The following is a 19,288-nucleotide window of genomic DNA, read 5'->3' as shown; positions in this document are numbered from 1 at the left end:
CTGCACGGTGCCGTCATTACGCTCCAGACCCTCCACTAGAGGAGACAGAAACATCACAGTGGAAATAAAAACAATATAGTCCTAATGATTGGCATATGTGTAGTAGCTTGAGAGTGAAATGTGTGTGTGAGTGTGTGTGAAGGATTACTCCATATATCCCTTTATGTGCTCGACTGTTTCATTAACGGAAGCGAATCCAGGGAGAGAGAAGTCTGGAGGAACGTCCTGCCAGTCAAAGCTAGGCAGACATCTCCCTAGTTCTGGGTGGAGGGAGAGACAGAAAATAATATGACTAACAATTAAACCTGCTGACTTATCACTGCAGGTATAAGTACTTTCCTGGTGGTTTGGTTATGTTTTGGTACATAGCATAGTCAAACTGTTACAAAACAGAATGGACAAATTAACAGGTAGTTGTGTAATCCTGCTGTCTTTACCTGGTTTACTTGGCGTGTAGAAATATGGACAAAGCTCTTGATTGAGGATGTCTTGGACACTCTGTAGTGGAAATGCATGTGAAAATCTCATTAACATGCAGAATGCTATGTATGCACAAATGCTATGTATGCGTGAGTGGCTAAGCCAATGCATGAATTACATGTACAAAGAGTTGCATATTGCAAAGACTTTTGATACGACAAATTCTGTTCTGTCAAGAGTGAGGTGAGGGTTTATTTCTCAGAGATGAAGCTGGTTACATTGCTTATTTGCAGTGTGAGGTTTTACCAATGTGGTTTGGGCGAGGTCAAGTCTAGGGTCACAATACTGCTGCTGAAAGAAGTCTTTAGGCAGGGCATTTGGGGCATACGCCTCTGGGGGCAACTTCCAGAACTCTGAAGGGCATTTTTTAACACAGACCTGCAAACCAACGCACAAACACACAGAGTGAAGGAGATCTTATTTGAGTAGCTAAACACAGTGTTGCTTTTTATATTTCTATCTACACTATTTACACATTGTTCATTGCATGATAGAGCAAAAGGCTCCCAAACCAAGCAGCAAAAGGAGACCCAAGCCCCCAGACTTACAAACTGGCATTCACATACTACATGCTAAACTGTTTTGTAATAAATGAGTCTCATGTGCATATTTCTAAAAGGCTACTGACATACGTGTTTGGTTTCTGTACAATGTCAACAGGACATTTGTGTGGAAATCTCACTTGAGTGGTTGGACACTGGAGACCCTCTAGAATGGCGTCCATTTCTGTCGTTGCTCTGGCACACTTCAGAAGGTCAAAGTAGAGGACGTTTGGTTTGTCACTGAAACACGAGAGGATGCAGGAAACAAATGCAGCTTGACACATGAATATTAGCCAATTAAATAAACAATTTTTATTCAATTTTTTGAGTATGTGTATCAGGATTCAGTGCTGGAGAGTCACACCACTACCCAGCTAAGTGTTCTTTCTTCGAGGGTGAATTGGACTGGGGTAACCAATAAACTCTGCAGTGTTGTGACACTCCTAGACCTGAGTTTGGACCCCTTGGTTTAGAGACAATCATTAAACACAAGTGATTTGATTGGTTCCACTTGTTGCTGTGCAGTGCCAATCATGAAAATCTTAAAGCTAAAGTCTAACCCATCTTGTCTTGTTGATGTTTCATGTTTCCACATGATTTGCACCTGCACAGCTCCATTGTAACCCTAGTCCGACTCACTAAAGTCCATTCGAAAGAATACTGACGGTGTTCCTTACATACTGGGTGTGCTGTTTTGGTATTCCTGTGAAGATATAAATACTTATCCAGTATGTGAGGGACTTACACATTGACTCCAGCTCCACAAAACATCCCAGTGGAGTTCTGGGGCAACACGACATGACGAGAGTCTCCAAGCAGCCACGCTGTGTTAGAACCTCCGTTAGAAGGATATCTCACAAGCCATACATGGGTAAAAGACCTTCCGCTTGAGCCCACAATAATAATGATTTTTTTTCCCCCATGAAAGTGTAGTTGGAAATGTTTCTTACCCAGGGAGCGAATAAGAATATAGGTGACAATGGCAGCCACAAAAATAATACAGCAGATAATGTCTGCACATCTCCTGAACAAAAACAAGAAATATTATTACACATTGCATGATTTAAATTATGTATTAAAGTTATTTAGCTAAGTGAAATAACTTTATAGTCTTAGTCTAGATCTATGGCCTTAGTATAGTTCTTGTATAGCGTTAATAACAGACATTCTGTGATCCATGATGTGTAGAGCTTTAAATGGTTTTTTAAAGTCAGCTGATGTGGAGGAGTAAATCGGAGAAGCACTGAGAGATTGCCGGACTCGCCTCTTGTTAACTGGTCGCCTGAAAATGGGCTCATACGGAGGAGGTTCCCCTGAGAAGATAGAATTGAAGAATATATATATTCTATAAATTCTAAGTATATACCATTACATTAGAATGAATTTAAACCTTTGAAAAACATATATTCAGTCACGCGTGTCTGAACCTTTGACCGGTACGCTATATTTTGTCTAACACATTTTATATACAGTTGTCATGGAACGCTCCCCTTCACACTAGCCATGTGGTACGGCCCGCCGCGTGCAGTGGGAGTTCATAGTCTTGTTTGTAACCACGCCTGTGTAATTAACGCGCAACTGCACATGGTTTAGTCTTGTAACGTCTGTGTGTTTAAACCGCTGTGGGAGTGTGCATCTTAGTCGGTCAATGCCCATGTTCGTGTTCACATAGTTCGTTATCTGTATTCGTGTTTTATGTTCACTGTTTATGTTGCATATGAGCGCCGGTCTCTTTATCGTGTGTTAATACACGTCTGTCCGTCCTGCTCCTTGTCCAGCGACACTAGGGCTGTTACAACACTTTTCTTTTTTTTTTATGACACCTTCTGCACACATACGCTTTCGATCTGATACACAGTTACAGATCGTACACTATATAAATGTTTTTAATATAAGGTAGACCTACCAAGTACGTAAGAACATTTATTATTTTAACATGAAATGTACAAGCTAGTTTTGTACATTTTTTTTCTTTTTTAACCATTGTATTTGACGTATGGGTTCTCATAAAATCTTTGGCATATGGCTATATCTGGAAAAAACAACAACAACAAAACTCACCGCAATAATCTGGCATGCTGACTACAGTACACTCCCTTGCACTTTCGATAAGCGCCATCACACAGAGTCCGCAATGTGTAATGTTTCAGTAAAAAATAATCTTGCATTCGATAATCTATTCTTATGACGCATCATTCCAGGTTATTGACACATTGTGACGTTGGAAGTCACAGCACGTTCTGGTTCTTAGCTCATCAACAAAGGCAGCTTGGTCACGAGCACCTGCTTTCCATGCTATGGGATGCTCGCGCTCAATTTTCCATGTCCTGTATCGAATATTTAGGCCTATACGATTAAACTGTCCGTGGTTACTGTGCTTTTAACGTACAAAAAAAGCTACACAAATAATAAAATAATCTTTACATAATAATGTAACCTTAGGCTTATCGCCAAGATGTAACCTGTGAGGCTAAGTGACAACGTCTCCCGTCCCCTACCTAAACTACGTCTACACTGACTATGAGAATAGTAGTATAGTATAGTAGTTCAAGAGTATAGTAGTGATATGTGATAACAATTTGATTTGTTTATTTTAAAGACTTTCTAAAGTTGCATGTATATAACCAAACAGGCAATTTACATGAGTTTGCCATCCCAATACTTTACATTTTTACAGTAAATATATTCAACATTATATTATGGGTACAAGGAAAAGTGATATGTAGTGAACCAAATAGATATTTAACAGGCTTTTGCCATCCTATTACTCCAAATTCCTACAGTAAAAATGACTGAAAGTCATTCATGAGTACAAGAGAAACTGTATTTCAAGAATTTAATGAAGTGATTTGATAACAATTTGATTTGTGCATTTCACTCAGCTTCATGTAGTGATATATAGTGAACTGAATAGACATTTCACAGGATATTGCCATCCTATTACTCTAAATTCCTACTGTAAAAATGACTGAAAGTCATACCACAGGTACATAAGATAGTGTATATCAAGAATTTAGTGGAGTGATCTGATAACAATTTGATTTGATTTATTTATAGAGCTTCAATTATTACATATATGGAACTGAATAGACATTCGACAGAATTTTGCTACTCCATTATTCCAAATTCCTGCAGTAAAAATGACTGAAAGTCATATCATGGGTACAGGAGGAAGTTTATTTCAAGTACGTAGTGGAGTGATTTTATAACAATTTGAATTGTGTATTTTATAGAGCTTCGAGTAGTGATATATGTTGAACTGAACAGATGTTTAAGAGGATTTTGCCATCCTATTACTCAAGCTTCCTACAGTAAAACACTTGAAAGTCATACCATGGGTACATGAGAAAGTGGATTTCATGAATATTGTGGAGGGATCTGATAACAATTTGACTAGTTTGTTTTCTAGAGTTTCAAAAACTGATTATATAGTGGAACGAATACATGTTTATGAGGATTTTGCCATCCTTTTACTCCAAATTAAAGTAAAAACATTGGAACGTAATAGTATGGATACACAAGAAAGTGTATTTCAAGAATATATTGGAAGGATTTGATAACAATATGAATTGTGTATTTTATAGTGCTTCAACTATTGCATATATGGAACAGAATAGGCATGAACAGGATTTTGCCATCTTATTATTCCAAATTCCTACAGTAAAAATGAGTTATACCATGAGTACATGAGAAAGTGTTTTTCATGAATATAGTGGAGTGTTCTGATAACAATTTGGTTTGTTTATTTCATAGAGCTTCAAATATTGCATTGATGGAACCATATAGACATTTAGGAGGAATTTGCCATACTTGCCATACGTCCTTCGCCATATGCATTCTTGCATTTTTCTCTTTGCTGTTTTCTGTTATAGTCATAAATTCTACATATATTTGAGAAAATCCTTTAAAGAGGCGCATGTCCATCATCACGTTTTATTTGTTTGGCTTTTTTTTTTGGTTTTACTATTGGAAACAAAATTACTTTTTTTGCATTTGATGTTGATATCATTATGGCAGGCTTTAGTGGAGGTACTGGTGTCTATATTAGATGATTAAATACACAGCACCAGCAGTTCTGAATCTTTGTGTTAAATAATCTATGCTGATTGTCACGATCAGTCCCTTCCATGTTCCGTGTTTTCCATGTCTTGTGTTTTGTTCCGTTCCACGGTTTCATTTTGTCCTCACTGATTGCGTACACCTGTCCCTCGTTTCTAGTTCATGTATTTAAACCCTGCTGTGTGCCTTGGTCGTGGCCGCCTGTACACGGGCATCTCGTCGTTCCCGGAAGAAGCAGGCTCACGTTTATTTTGATAACGACGAGATCCCAGGTAAGCGTCTACCCGTCTTGACCAACGCTGCAGGGGGGAGCGGCCTGCAGCGCAAGACGTGAAACCACGGAAAGAGGGAGTCCAGGAGGGTGGCCAATCTTGACATTATTACACTCAGGAATTAAAAAATATATATTGTAGCATCCCATGAAATGTGATCTTTCACACATAATGAGAGAGGTTGGCAAAGAACTAAAACTCAATTAAATATATCAACTTCCCCTTAAGCCTCTCATATACTCCACATTTAGGAGCAAGCCTACTCCTACACAATAAGCAGTGCGGTATATGAAAAGAGTAGGCGTATCAAATAAACAGAGCAACATGGTTAAGGTCCAGCCAGATATGTAAATGTTTGCCAGAACATCCAGTGTGTGTCTGCCGTTCGGTCAAAACTGGATCAGTCCAGAGGCCGCCCCGTCAGATCTCTTTTGAACAAAACAGTGGTCGAAATGCTGTTGAGAACAGTTTTACAGTTACAACAACAGAAAAAAGACTCAAATATATGCTGGATGGTTTATTCATTAAGGGAGAAAGCTGTCTCTCTTGTGGAGGATTTGCCACAGAGACCTGGGCATGTGGTATGGTCTCTGCACGGTGCCGTCATTACGCTCCAGACCCTCCACTAGAGGAGACAGAAACATCACAGTGGAAATAAAAACAATATAGTCCTAATGATTGGCATATGTGTAGTAGCTTGAGAGTGAAATGTGTGTGTGAGTGTGTGTGAAGGATTACTCCATATATCCCTTTATGTGCTCGACTGTTTCATTAACGGAAGCGAATCCAGGGAGAGAGAAGTCTGGAGGAACGTCCTGCCAGTCAAAGCTAGGCAGACATCTCCCTAGTTCTGGGTGGAGGGAGAGACAGAAAATAATATGACTAACAATTAAACCTGCTGACTTATCACTGCAGGTATAAGTACTTTCCTGGTGGTTTGGTTATGTTTTGGTACATAGCATAGTCAAACTGTTACAAAACAGAATGGACAAATTAACAGGTAGTTGTGTAATCCTGCTGTCTTTACCTGGTTTACTTGGCGTGTAGAAATATGGACAAAGCTCTTGATTGAGGATGTCTTGGACACTCTGTAGTGGAAATGCATGTGAAAATCTCATTAACATGCAGAATGCTATGTATGCACAAATGCTATGTATGCGTGAGTGGCTAAGCCAATGCATGAATTACATGTACAAAGAGTTGCATATTGCAAAGACTTTTGATACGACAAATTCTGTTCTGTCAAGAGTGAGGTGAGGGTTTATTTCTCAGAGATGAAGCTGGTTACATTGCTTATTTGCAGTGTGAGGTTTTACCAATGTGGTTTGGGCGAGGTCAAGTCTAGGGTCACAATACTGCTGCTGAAAGAAGTCTTTAGGCAGGGCATTTGGGGCATACGCCTCTGGGGGCAACTTCCAGAACTCTGAAGGGCATTTTTTAACACAGACCTGCAAACCAACGCACAAACACACAGAGTGAAGGAGATCTTATTTGAGTAGCTAAACACAGTGTTGCTTTTTATATTTCTATCTACACTATTTACACATTGTTCATTGCATGATAGAGCAAAAGGCTCCCAAACCAAGCAGCAAAAGGAGACCCAAGCCCCCAGACTTACAAACTGGCATTCACATACTACATGCTAAACTGTTTTGTAATAAATGAGTCTCATGTGCATATTTCTAAAAGGCTACTGACATACGTGTTTGGTTTCTGTACAATGTCAACAGGACATTTGTGTGGAAATCTCACTTGAGTGGTTGGACACTGGAGACCCTCTAGAATGGCGTCCATTTCTGTCGTTGCTCTGGCACACTTCAGAAGGTCAAAGTAGAGGACGTTTGGTTTGTCACTGAAACACGAGAGGATGCAGGAAACAAATGCAGCTTGACACATGAATATTAGCCAATTAAATAAACAATTTTTATTCAATTTTTTGAGTATGTGTATCAGGATTCAGTGCTGGAGAGTCACACCACTACCCAGCTAAGTGTTCTTTCTTCGAGGGTGAATTGAACTGGGGTAACCAATAAACTCTGCAGTGTTGTGACACTCCTAGACCTGAGTTTGGACCCCTTGGTTTAGAGACAATCATTAAACACAAGTGATTTGATTGGTTCCACTTGTTGCTGTGCAGTGCCAATCATGAAAATCTTAAAGCTAAAGTCTAACCCATCTTGTCTTGTTGATGTTTCATGTTTCCACATGATTTGCACCTGCACAGCTCCATTGTAACCCTAGTCCGACTCACTAAAGTCCATTCGAAAGAATACTGACGGTGTTCCTTACATACTGGGTGTGCTGTTTTGGTATTCCTGTGAAGATATAAATACTTATCCAATATGTGAGGGACTTACACATTGACTCCAGCTCCACAAAACATCCCAGTGGAGTTCTGGGGCAACACGACATGACGAGAGTCTCCAAGCAGCCACGCTGTGTTAGAACCTCCGTTAGAAGGATATCTCACAAGCCATACATGGGTAAAAGACCTTCCGCTTGAGCCCACAATAATAATGATTTTTTTTCCCCCATGAAAGTGTAGTTGGAAATGTTTCTTACCCAGGGAGCGAATAAGAATATAGGTGACAATGGCAGCCACAAAAATAATACAGCAGATAATGTCTGCACATCTCCTGAACAAAAACAAGAAATATTATTACACATTGCATGATTTAAATTATGTATTAAAGTTATTTAGCTAAGTGAAATAACTTTATAGTCTTAGTCTAGATCTATGGCCTTAGTATAGTTCTTGTATAGCGTTAATAACAGACATTCTGTGATCCATGATGTGTAGAGCTTTAAATGGTTTTTTAAAGTCAGCTGATGTGGAGGAGTAAATCGGAGAAGCACTGAGAGATTGCCGGACTCGCCTCTTGTTAACTGGTCGCCTGAAAATGGGCTCATACGGAGGAGGTTCCCCTGAGAAGATAGAAATGAAGAATATATATATTCTATAAATTCTAAGTATATACCATTACATTAGAATGAATTTAAACCTATGAAAAACATATATTCAGTCACGCGTGTCTGAACCTTTGACCGGTACGCTATATTTTGTCTAACACATTTTATATACAGTTGTCATGGAACGCTCCCCTTCACACTAGCCATGTGGTACGGCCCGCCGCGTGCAGTGGGAGTTCATAGTCTTGTTTGTAACCACGCCTGAGTAATTAACGCGCAACTGCACATGGTTTAGTCTTGTAACGTCTGTGTGTTTAAACCGCTGTGGGAGTGTGCATCTTAGTCGGTCAATGCCCATGTTCGTGTTCACATAGTTCGTTATCTGTATTCGTGTTTTATGTTCACTGTTTATGTTGCATATGAGCGCCGGTGTCTTTATCGTGTGTTAATACACGTCTGTCCGTCCTGCTCCTTGTCCAGCGACACTAGGGCCGTTACAACACTTTTCTTTTTTTTTTATGACACCTTCTGCACACATACGCTTTCGATCTGATACACAGTTACAGATCGTACACTATATAAATGTTTTTAATATAAGGTAGACCTACCAAGTACGTAAGAACATTTATTATTTTAACATGAAATGTACAAGCTAGTTTTGTACATTTTTTTTCTTTTTTAACCATTGTATTTGACGTATGGGTTCTCATAAAATCTTTGGCATATGGCTATATCTGGAAAAAACAACAACAACAAAACTCACCGCAATAATCTGGCATGCTGACTACAGTACACTCCCTTGCACTTTCGATAAGCGCCATCACACAGAGTCCGCAATGTGTAATGTTTCAGTAAAAAATAATCTTGCATTCGATAATCTATTCTTATGACGCATCATTCCAGGTTATTGACACATTGTGACGTTGGAAGTCACAGCACGTTCTCGTTCTTAGCTCTTCAACAAAGGCAGCTTGGTCACGAGCACCTGCTTTCCATGCTATGGGATGCTCGCGCTCAATTTTCCATGTCCTGTATCGAATATTTAGGCCTATACGATTAAACTGTCCGTGGTTACTGTGCTTTTAACGTACAAAAAAAGCTACACAAATAATAAAATAATCTTTACATAATAATGTAACCTTAGGCTTATCGCCAAGATGTAACCTGTGAGGCTAAGTGACAACGTCTCCCGTCCCCTACCTAAACTACGTCTACACTGACTATGAGAATAGTAGTATAGTATAGTAGTTCAAGAGTATAGTAGTGATATGTGATAACAATTTGATTTGTTTATTTTAAAGACTTTCTAAAGTTGCATGTATATAACCAAACAGGCAATTTACATGAGTTTGCCATCCCAATACTTTAAATTTTTACAGTAAATATATTCAACATTATATTATGGGTACAAGGAAAAGTGATATGTAGTGAACCAAATAGATATTTAACAGGCTTTTGCCATCCTATTACTCCAAATTCCTACAGTAAAAATGACTGAAAGTCATTCATGAGTACAAGAGAAACTGTATTTCAAGAATTTAATGAAGTGATTTGATAACAATTTGATTTGTGCATTTCACTCAGCTTCATGTAGTGATATATAGTGAACTGAATAGACATTTCACAGGATATTGCCATCCTATTACTCTAAATTCCTACTGTAAAAATGACTGAAAGTCATACCACTGGTACATAAGATAGTGTATATCAAGAATTTAGTGGAGTGATCTGATAACAATTTGATTTGATTTATTTATAGAGCTTCAATTATTACATATATGGAACTGAATAGACATTCGACAGAATTTTGCTACTCCATTATTCCAAATTCCTGCAGTAAAAATGACTGAAAGTCATATCATGGGTACAGGAGGAAGTTTATTTCAAGTACGTAGTGGAGTGATTTTATAACAATTTGAATTGTGTATTTTATAGATCTTCGAGTAGTGATATATGTTGAACTGAACAGATGTTTAAGAGGATTTTGCCATCCTATTACTCAAGCTTCCTACAGTAAAACACTTGAAAGTCATACCATGGGTACATGAGAAAGTGGATTTCATGAATATTGTGGAGGGATCTGATAACAATTTGACTAGTTTGTTTTCTAGAGTTTCAAAAACTGATTATATAGTGGAACGAATACATGTTTATGAGGATTTTGCCATCCTTTTACTCCAAATTAAAGTAAAAACATTGGAACGTAATAGTATGGATACACAAGAAAGTGTATTTCAAGAATATATTGGAAGGATTTGATAACAATATGAATTGTGTATTTTATAGTGCTTCAACTATTGCATATATGGAACAGAATAGGCATGAACAGGATTTTGCCATCCTATTATTCCAAATTCCTACAGTAAAAATGAGTTATACCATGAGTACATGAGAAAGTGTTTTTCATGAATATAGTGGAGTGTTCTGATAACAATTTGGTTTGTTTATTTCATAGAGCTTCAAATATTGCATAGATGGAACCATATAGACATTTAGGAGGAATTTGCCATACTTGCCATACGTCCTTCGCCATATGCATTCTTGCATTTTTCTCTTTGCTGTATTCTGTTATAGTCATAAATTCTACATATATTTATTGAGAAAATCCTTTAAAGAGGCGCATGTCCATCATCACGTTTTATTTGTTTGGCTTTTTTTTTTTGGTTTTACTATTGGAAACAAAATTACTTTTTTTGCATTTGATGTTGATATCATTATGGCAGGCTTTAGTGGAGGTACTGGTGTCTATATTAGATGATTAAATACACAGCACCAGCAGTTCTGAATCTTTGTGTTAAATAATCTATGCTGATTGTCACGATCAGTCCCTTCCATGTTCCGTGTTTTCCATGTCTTGTGTTTTGTTCCGTTCCACGGTTTCATTTTGTCCTCACACTGATTGCGTACACCTGTCCCTCGTTTCTAGTTCATGTATTTAAACCCTGCTGTGTGCCTTGGTCGTGGCCGCCTGTACACGGGCATCTCGTCGTTCCTGGAAGAAGCAGGCTCACGTTTATTTTGATAACGACGAGATCCCAGGTAAGCGTCTACCCGTCTTGACCAACGCTGCAGGGGGGAGCGGCCTGCAGCGCAAGCCGTGAAACCACGGAAAGAGGGAGTCCAGGAGGGTGGCCAATCTTGACATTATTACACTCAGGAATTAAAAAAAATATATTGTAGCATCCCATGAAATGTGATCTTTCACACATAATGAGAGAGGTTGGCAAAGAACTAAAACTCAATTAAATATATCAACTTCCCCTTAAGCCTCTCATATACTCCACATTTAGGAGCAAGCCTACTCCTACACAATAAGCAGTGCGGTATATGAAAAGAGTAGGCGTATCAAATAAACAGAGCAACATGGTTAAGGTCCAGCCAGATATGTAAATGTTTGCCAGAACATCCAGTGTGTGTCTGCCGTTCGGTCAAAACTGGATCAGTCCAGAGGCCGCCCCGTCAGATCTCTTTTGAACAAAACAGTGGTCGAAATGCTGTTGAGAACAGTTTTACAGTTACAACAACAGAAAAAAGACTCAAATATATGCTGGATGGTTTATTCATTAAGGGAGAAAGCTGTCTCTCTTGTGGAGGATTTGCCACAGAGACCTGGGCATGTGGTATGGTCTCTGCACGGTGCCGTCATTACGCTCCAGACCCTCCACTAGAGGAGACAGAAACATCACAGTGGAAATAAAAACAATATAGTCCTGATGATTGGCATATGTGTAGTAGCTTGAGAGTGAAATGTGTGTGTGAGTGTGTGTGAAGGATTACTCCATATATCCCTTTATGTGCTCGACTGTTTCATTAACGGAAGCGAATCCAGGGAGAGAGAAGTCTGGAGGAACGTCCTGCCAGTCAAAGCTAGGCAGACATCTCCCTAGTTCTGGGTGGAGGGAGAGACAGAAAATAATATGACTAACAATTAAACCTGCTGACTTATCACTGCAGGTATAAGTACTTTCCTGGTGGTTTGGTTATGTTTTGGTACATAGCATAGTCAAACTGTTACAAAACAGAATGGACAAATTAACAGGTAGTTGTGTAATCCTGCTGTCTTTACCTGGTTTACTTGGCGTGTAGAAATATGGACAAAGCTCTTGATTGAGGATGTCTTGGACACTCTGTAGTGGAAATGCATGTGAAAATCTCATTAACATGCAGAATGCTATGTATGCACAAATGCTGTGTATGCGTGAGTGGCTAAGCCAATGCATGAATTACATGTACAAAGAGTTGCATATTGCAAAGACTTTTGATACGACAAATTCTGTTCTGTCAAGAGTGAGGTGAGGGTTTATTTCTCAGAGATGAAGCTGGTTACATTGCTTATTTGCAGTGTGAGGTTTTACCAATGTGGTTTGGGCGAGGTCAAGTCTAGGGTCACAATACTGCTGCTGAAAGAAGTCTTTAGGCAGGGCATTTGGGGCATACGCCTCTGGGGGCAACTTCCAGAACTCTGAAGGGCATTTTTTAACACAGACCTGCAAACCAACGCACAAACACACAGAGTGAAGGAGATCTTATTTGAGTAGCTAAACACAGTGTTGCTTTTTATATTTCTATCTACACTATTTACACATTGTTCATTGCATGATAGAGCAAAAGGCTCCCAAACCAAGCAGCAAAAGGAGACCCAAGCCCCCAGACTTACAAACTGGCATTCACATACTACATGCTAAACTGTTTTGTAATAAATGAGTCTCATGTGCATATTTCTAAAAGGCTACTGACATACGTGTTTGGTTTCTGTACAATGTCAACAGGACATTTGTGTGGAAATCTCACTTGAGTGGTTGGACACTGGAGACCCTCTAGAATGGCGTCCATTTCTGTCGTTGCTCTGGCACACTTCAGAAGGTCAAAGTAGAGGACGTTTGGTTTGTCACTGAAACACGAGAGGATGCAGGAAACAAATGCAGCTTGACACATGAATATTAGCCAATTAAATAAACAATTTTTATTCAATTTTTTGAGTATGTGTATCAGGATTCAGTGCTGGAGAGTCACACCACTACCCAGCTAAGTGTTCTTTCTTCGAGGGTGAATTGGACTGGGGTAACCAATAAACTCTGCAGTGTTGTGACACTCCTAGACCTGAGTTTGGACCCCTTGGTTTAGAGACAATCATTAAACACAAGTGATTTGATTGGTTCCACTTGTTGCTGTGCAGTGCCAATCATGAAAATCTTAAAGCTAAAGTCTAACCCATCTTGTCTTGTTGATGTTTCATGTTTCCACATGATTTGCACCTGCACAGCTCCATTGTAACCCTAGTCCGACTCACTAAAGTCCATTCGAAAGAATACTGACGGTGTTCCTTACATACTGGGTGTGCTGTTTTGGTATTCCTGTGAAGATATAAATACTTATCCAGTATGTGAGGGACTTACACATTGACTCCAGCTCCACAAAACATCCCAGTGGAGTTCTGGGGCAACACGACATGACGAGAGTCTCCAAGCAGCCACGCTGTGTTAGAACCTCCGTTAGAAGGATATCTCACAAGCCATACATGGGTAAAAGACCTTCCGCTTGAGCCCACAATAATAATGATTTTTTTTCCCCCATGAAAGTGTAGTTGGAAATGTTTCTTACCCAGGGAGCGAATAAGAATATAGGTGACAATGGCAGCCACAAAAATAATACAGCAGATAATGTCTGCACATCTCCTGAACAAAAACAAGAAATATTATTACACATTGCATGATTTAAATTATGTATTAAAGTTATTTAGCTAAGTGAAATAACTTTATAGTCTTAGTCTAGATCTATGGCCTTAGTATAGTTCTTGTATAGCGTTAATAACAGACATTCTGTGATCCATGATGTGTAGAGCTTTAAATGGTTTTTTAAAGTCAGCTGATGTGGAGGAGTAAATCGGAGAAGCACTGAGAGATTGCCGGACTCGCCTCTTGTTAACTGGTCGCCTGAAAATGGGCTCATACGGAGGAGGTTCCCCTGAGAAGACAGAAATGAAGAATATATATATTCTATAAATTCTAAGTATATACCATTACATTAGAATGAATTTAAACCTATGAAAAACATATATTCAGTCACGCGTGTCTGAACCTTTGACCGGTACGCTATATTTTGTCTAACACATTTTATATACAGTTGTCATGGAACGCTCCCCTTCACACTAGCCATGTGGTACGGCCCGCCGCGTGCAGTGGGAGTTCATAGTGTTGTTTGTAACCACGCCTGTGTAATTAACGCGCAACTGCACATGGTTTAGTCTTGTAACGTCTGTGTGTTTAAACCGCTGTGGGAGTGTGCATCTTAGTCGGTCAATGCCCATGTTCGTGTTCACATAGTTCGTTATCTGTATTCGTGTTTTATGTTCACTGTTTATGTTGCATATGAGCGCCGGTGTCTTTATCGTGTGTTAATACACGTCTGTCCGTCCTGCTCCTTGTCCAGCGACACTAGGGCCGTTACAACACTTTTCTTTTTTTTTTATGACACCTTCTGCACACATACGCTTTCGATCTGATACACAGTTACAGATCGTACACTATATAAATGTTTTTAATATAAGGTAGACCTACCAAGTACGTAAGAACATTTATTATTTTAACATGAAATGTACAAGCTAGTTTTGTACATTTTTTTTCTTTTTTAACCATTGTATTTGACGTATGGGTTCTCATAAAATCTTTGGCATATGGCTATATCTGGAAAAAACAACAACAACAAAACTCACCGCAATAATCTGGCATGCTGACTACAGTACACTCCCTTGCACTTTCAATAAGCGCCATCACACAGAGTCCGCAATGTGTAATGTTTCAGTAAAAAATAATCTTGCATTCGATAATCTATTCTTATGACGCATCATTCCAGGTTATTGACACATTGTGACGTTGGAAGTCACAGCACGTTCTCGTTCTTAGCTCATCAACAAAGGCAGCTTGGTCACGAGCACCTGCTTTCCATGCTGTGGGATGCTCGCGCTCAATTTTCCATGTCCTGTATCGAATATTTAGGCCTATACGATTAAACTGTCCGTGGTTACTGTGCTTTTAACGTACAAAAAAAGCTACACAAATAATAAAATAATCTTTACATAATAATGTAACCTTAGGCTTATCGCCAAGATGTAACCTGTGAGGCTAAGTGACAACGTCTCCCGTCCCCTACCTAAACTACGTCTACACTGACTATGAGAATAGTAGTATAGTATAGTAGTTCAGGAGTATAGTAGTGATATGTGATAACAATTTGATTTGTTTATTTTAAAGACTTTCTAAAGTTGCATGTATATAACCAAACAGGCAATTTACATGAGTTTGCCATCCCAATACTTTAAATTTTTACAGTAAATATATTCAACATTATATTATGGGTACAAGGAAAAGTGATATGTAGTGAACCAAATAGATATTTAACAGGCTTTTGCCATCCTATTACTCCAAATTCCTACAGTAAAAATGACTGAAAGTCATTCATGAGTACAAGAGAAACTGTATTTCAAGAATTTAATGAAGTGATTTGATAACAATTTGATTTGTGCATTTCACTCAGCTTCATGTAGTGATATATAGTGAACTGAATAGACATTTCACAGGATATTGCCATCCTATTACTCTAAATTCCTACTGTAAAAATGACTGAAAGTCATACCACAGGTACATAAGATAGTGTATATCAAGAATTTAGTGGAGTGATCTGATAACAATTTGATTTGATTTATTTATAGAGCTTCAATTATTACATATATGGAACTGAATAGACATTCGACAGAATTTTGCTACTCCATTATTCCAAATTCCTGCAGTAAAAATGACTGAAAGTCATATCATGGGTACAGGAGGAAGTTTATTTCAAGTACGTAGTGGAGTGATTTTATAACAATTTGAATTGTGTATTTTATAGATCTTCGAGTAGTGATATATGTTGAACTGAACAGATGTTTAAGAGGATTTTGCCATCCTATTACTCAAGCTTCCTACAGTAAAACACTTGAAAGTCATACCATGGGTACATGAGAAAGTGGATTTCATGAATATTGTGGAGGGATCTGATAACAATTTGACTAGTTTGTTTTCTAGAGTTTCAAAAACTGATTATATAGTGGAACGAATACATGTTTATGAGGATTTTGCCATCCTTTTACTCCAAATTAAAGTAAAAACATTGGAACGTAATAGTATGGATACACAAGAAAGTGTATTTCAAGAATATATTGGAAGGATTTGATAACAATATGAATTGTGTATTTTATAGTGCTTCAACTATTGCATATATGGAACAGAATAGGCATGAACAGGATTTTGCCATCCTATTATTCCAAATTCCTACAGTAAAAATGAGTTATACCATGAGTACATGAGAAAGTGTTTTTCATGAATATAGTGGAGTGTTCTGATAACAATTTGGTTTGTTTATTTCATAGAGCTTCAAATATTGCATTGATGGAACCAAATAGACATTTAGGAGGAATTTGCCATACTTGCCATACGTCCTTTGCCATATGCATTCTTGCATTTTTCTCTTTGCTGTTTTCTGTTATAGTCATAAATTCTACATATATTTATTGAGAAAATCCTTTAAAGAGGCGCATGTCCATCATCACGTTTTATTTGTTTGGCATTTTTTTTGGTGTTAGATTCACTATTGGAAACAAAATTACTTTTTTTGCATTTGATGTTGATATCATTATGGCAGGCTTTAGTGGAGGTACTGGTGTCTATATTAGATGATTAAATACACAGCACCAGCAGTTCTGAATCTTTGTGTTAAATAATCTATGCTGATTGTCACGATCAGTCCCTTCCATGTTCCGTGTTTTCCATGTCTTGTGTTTAGTTCCGTTCCACGGTTTCATTTTGTCCTCACACTGATTGCGTACACCTGTCCCTCGTTTCTAGGTCATGTATTTAAACCCTGCTGTGTGCCTTGGTCGTGGCTGCCTGTACACGGGCATCTCATCGTTCCCGGAAGAAGCAGGCTCACGTTTATTTTGATAATGACGAGATCCCAGGTAAGCGTCTACCCGTCTTGACCAACGCTGCAGGGGGGAGCGGCCTGCAGCGCAAGACGTGAAACCACGGAAACAGGGAGTCCAGGAGGGTGGCCAATCGTGACATTATTACACTCATGAATTAAAAAAATATATTGTAGCATCCCATGAAATGTGATCTTTCACACATAATGAGAGCAGTTGGCAAAGAACTAAAACTCAATTAAATATATCAACTTCCCCTTAAGCCTCTCATATACTCCACATTTAGGAACAAGCCTACTCCTACACAATAAGCAGTGCGGTATATGGAAAGAGAGGCGTATCAAATAAACAGAGCAACATGGTTAAGGTCCAGCCAGATATGTAAATGTTTGCCAGAACATCCAGTGTGTGTCTGCCGTTCGGTCAAAACTGGATCAGTCCAGAGGCTGCCCCGTCAGATGTCTTTTGAACAAAACAGTGGTCGAAATGCTGTTGAGAACAGTTTTACAGTTACAACAACAGAAAAAAGACTCAAATATATGCTGGATGGTTTATTCATTAAGGGAGAAAGCTGTCTCTCTTGTGGAGGATTTGCCACAGAGACCTGGGCATGTGGTATGGTCTCTGCACGGTGCCGTCGTTACGCTCCAGACCCTCCACTAGAGGAGACAGAAACATCACAGTGGAAATAAAAACAATATAGTCCTGATGATTGGCATATGTGTAGTAGCTTGAGAGTGAAATGTGTGTGTGAGTGTGTGTGAAGGATTACTCAATATATCCCTTTATGTGCTCGACTGTTTCATAAACGGAAGCGAATCCAGGGAGAGAGAAGTCTGGAGGAACGTCCTGCCAGTCAAAGCTAGGCAGACATCTCCCTAGTTCTGGGTGGAGGGAGAGACAGAAAATAATATGACTAACAATTAAACCTGCTGACTTATCACTGCAGGTGTAAGTACTTTCCTGGTGGTTTGGTTATGTTTTGGTACATAGCATAGTCAAACTGTTACAAAACAGAATGGACAAATAGACAGGTAGTTGTGTAATCCTGCTGTCTGTACCTGGTTTACTTGGGGTGTAGAAATATGGACAAAGCTCTTGATTGAGGATGTCTTGGACACTCTGTAGTGGAAATGCATGTGAAAATGTCATTAACATGCAGAATGCTATGTATGCACAAATGCTATGTATGCGTGAGTGGCTAAGCCAATGCATGAATTACATGTACAAAGAGTTGCATATTGCAAAGACTTTTGATACGACAAATTCTGTTCTGTCAAGAGTGAGGTGAGGGTTTATTTCTCAGAGATGAAGCTGGTTACATTGCTTATTTGCAGTGTGAGGTTTTACCAATGTGGTTTGGGCGAGGTCAAGTCTAGGGTCACAATACTGCTGCTGATAGAAGTCTTTAGGCAGGGCATTTGGGGCATACGCCTCTGGGGGCAACTTCCAGAACTCTGAAGGGCATTTTTTAACACAGACCTGCAAACCAACGCACAAACACACAGAGTGAAGGAGATCTTATTTGAGTAGCTAAACACAGTGTTGCTTTTTATATTTCTATCTACACTATTTACACATTGTTCATTGCATGATACAGCAAAAGGCTCCCAAACCAAGCAGCGAAAAGAGACCCAAGCCCCCAGAATTACAAACTGGCATTCACATACTACATGCTAAACTGTTTTGTAATAAATGAGTCTCATGTGCATATTTCTAAAAGGCTACTGACATACGTGTTTGGTTTCTGTACAATGTCAACAGGACATTTGTGTGGAAATCTCACTTGAGTGGTTGGACACTGGAGACCCTCTAGAGTGGCGTCCATTTCTGTCGTTGCTCTGGCACACTTCAGAAGGTCAAAGTAGAGGACGTTTGGTTTGTCACTGAAACACGAGAGGATGCAGGAAACAAATGCAGCTTGACACATGAATATTAACCAATTAAATAAACAATTTTTATTCAATTTTTTGAGTATGTGTATCAGGATTCAGTGCTGGAGAGTCACACCACTACCCAGCTAAGTGTTCTTTCTTCGAGGGTGAATTTGACTGGGGTAACCAATAAAC

Source organism: Electrophorus electricus, unplaced genomic scaffold, assembly GCF_041902795.1.
Source record: "Electrophorus electricus isolate QZ-2024a unplaced genomic scaffold, ASM4190279v1 Scaffold47, whole genome shotgun sequence".
NCBI classification, from domain to species: domain Eukaryota; kingdom Metazoa; phylum Chordata; class Actinopteri; order Gymnotiformes; family Gymnotidae; genus Electrophorus; species Electrophorus electricus.
The sequence above is the reverse complement of the archived record's forward strand: the minus strand, read 5'-3'. Positions refer to the sequence as shown.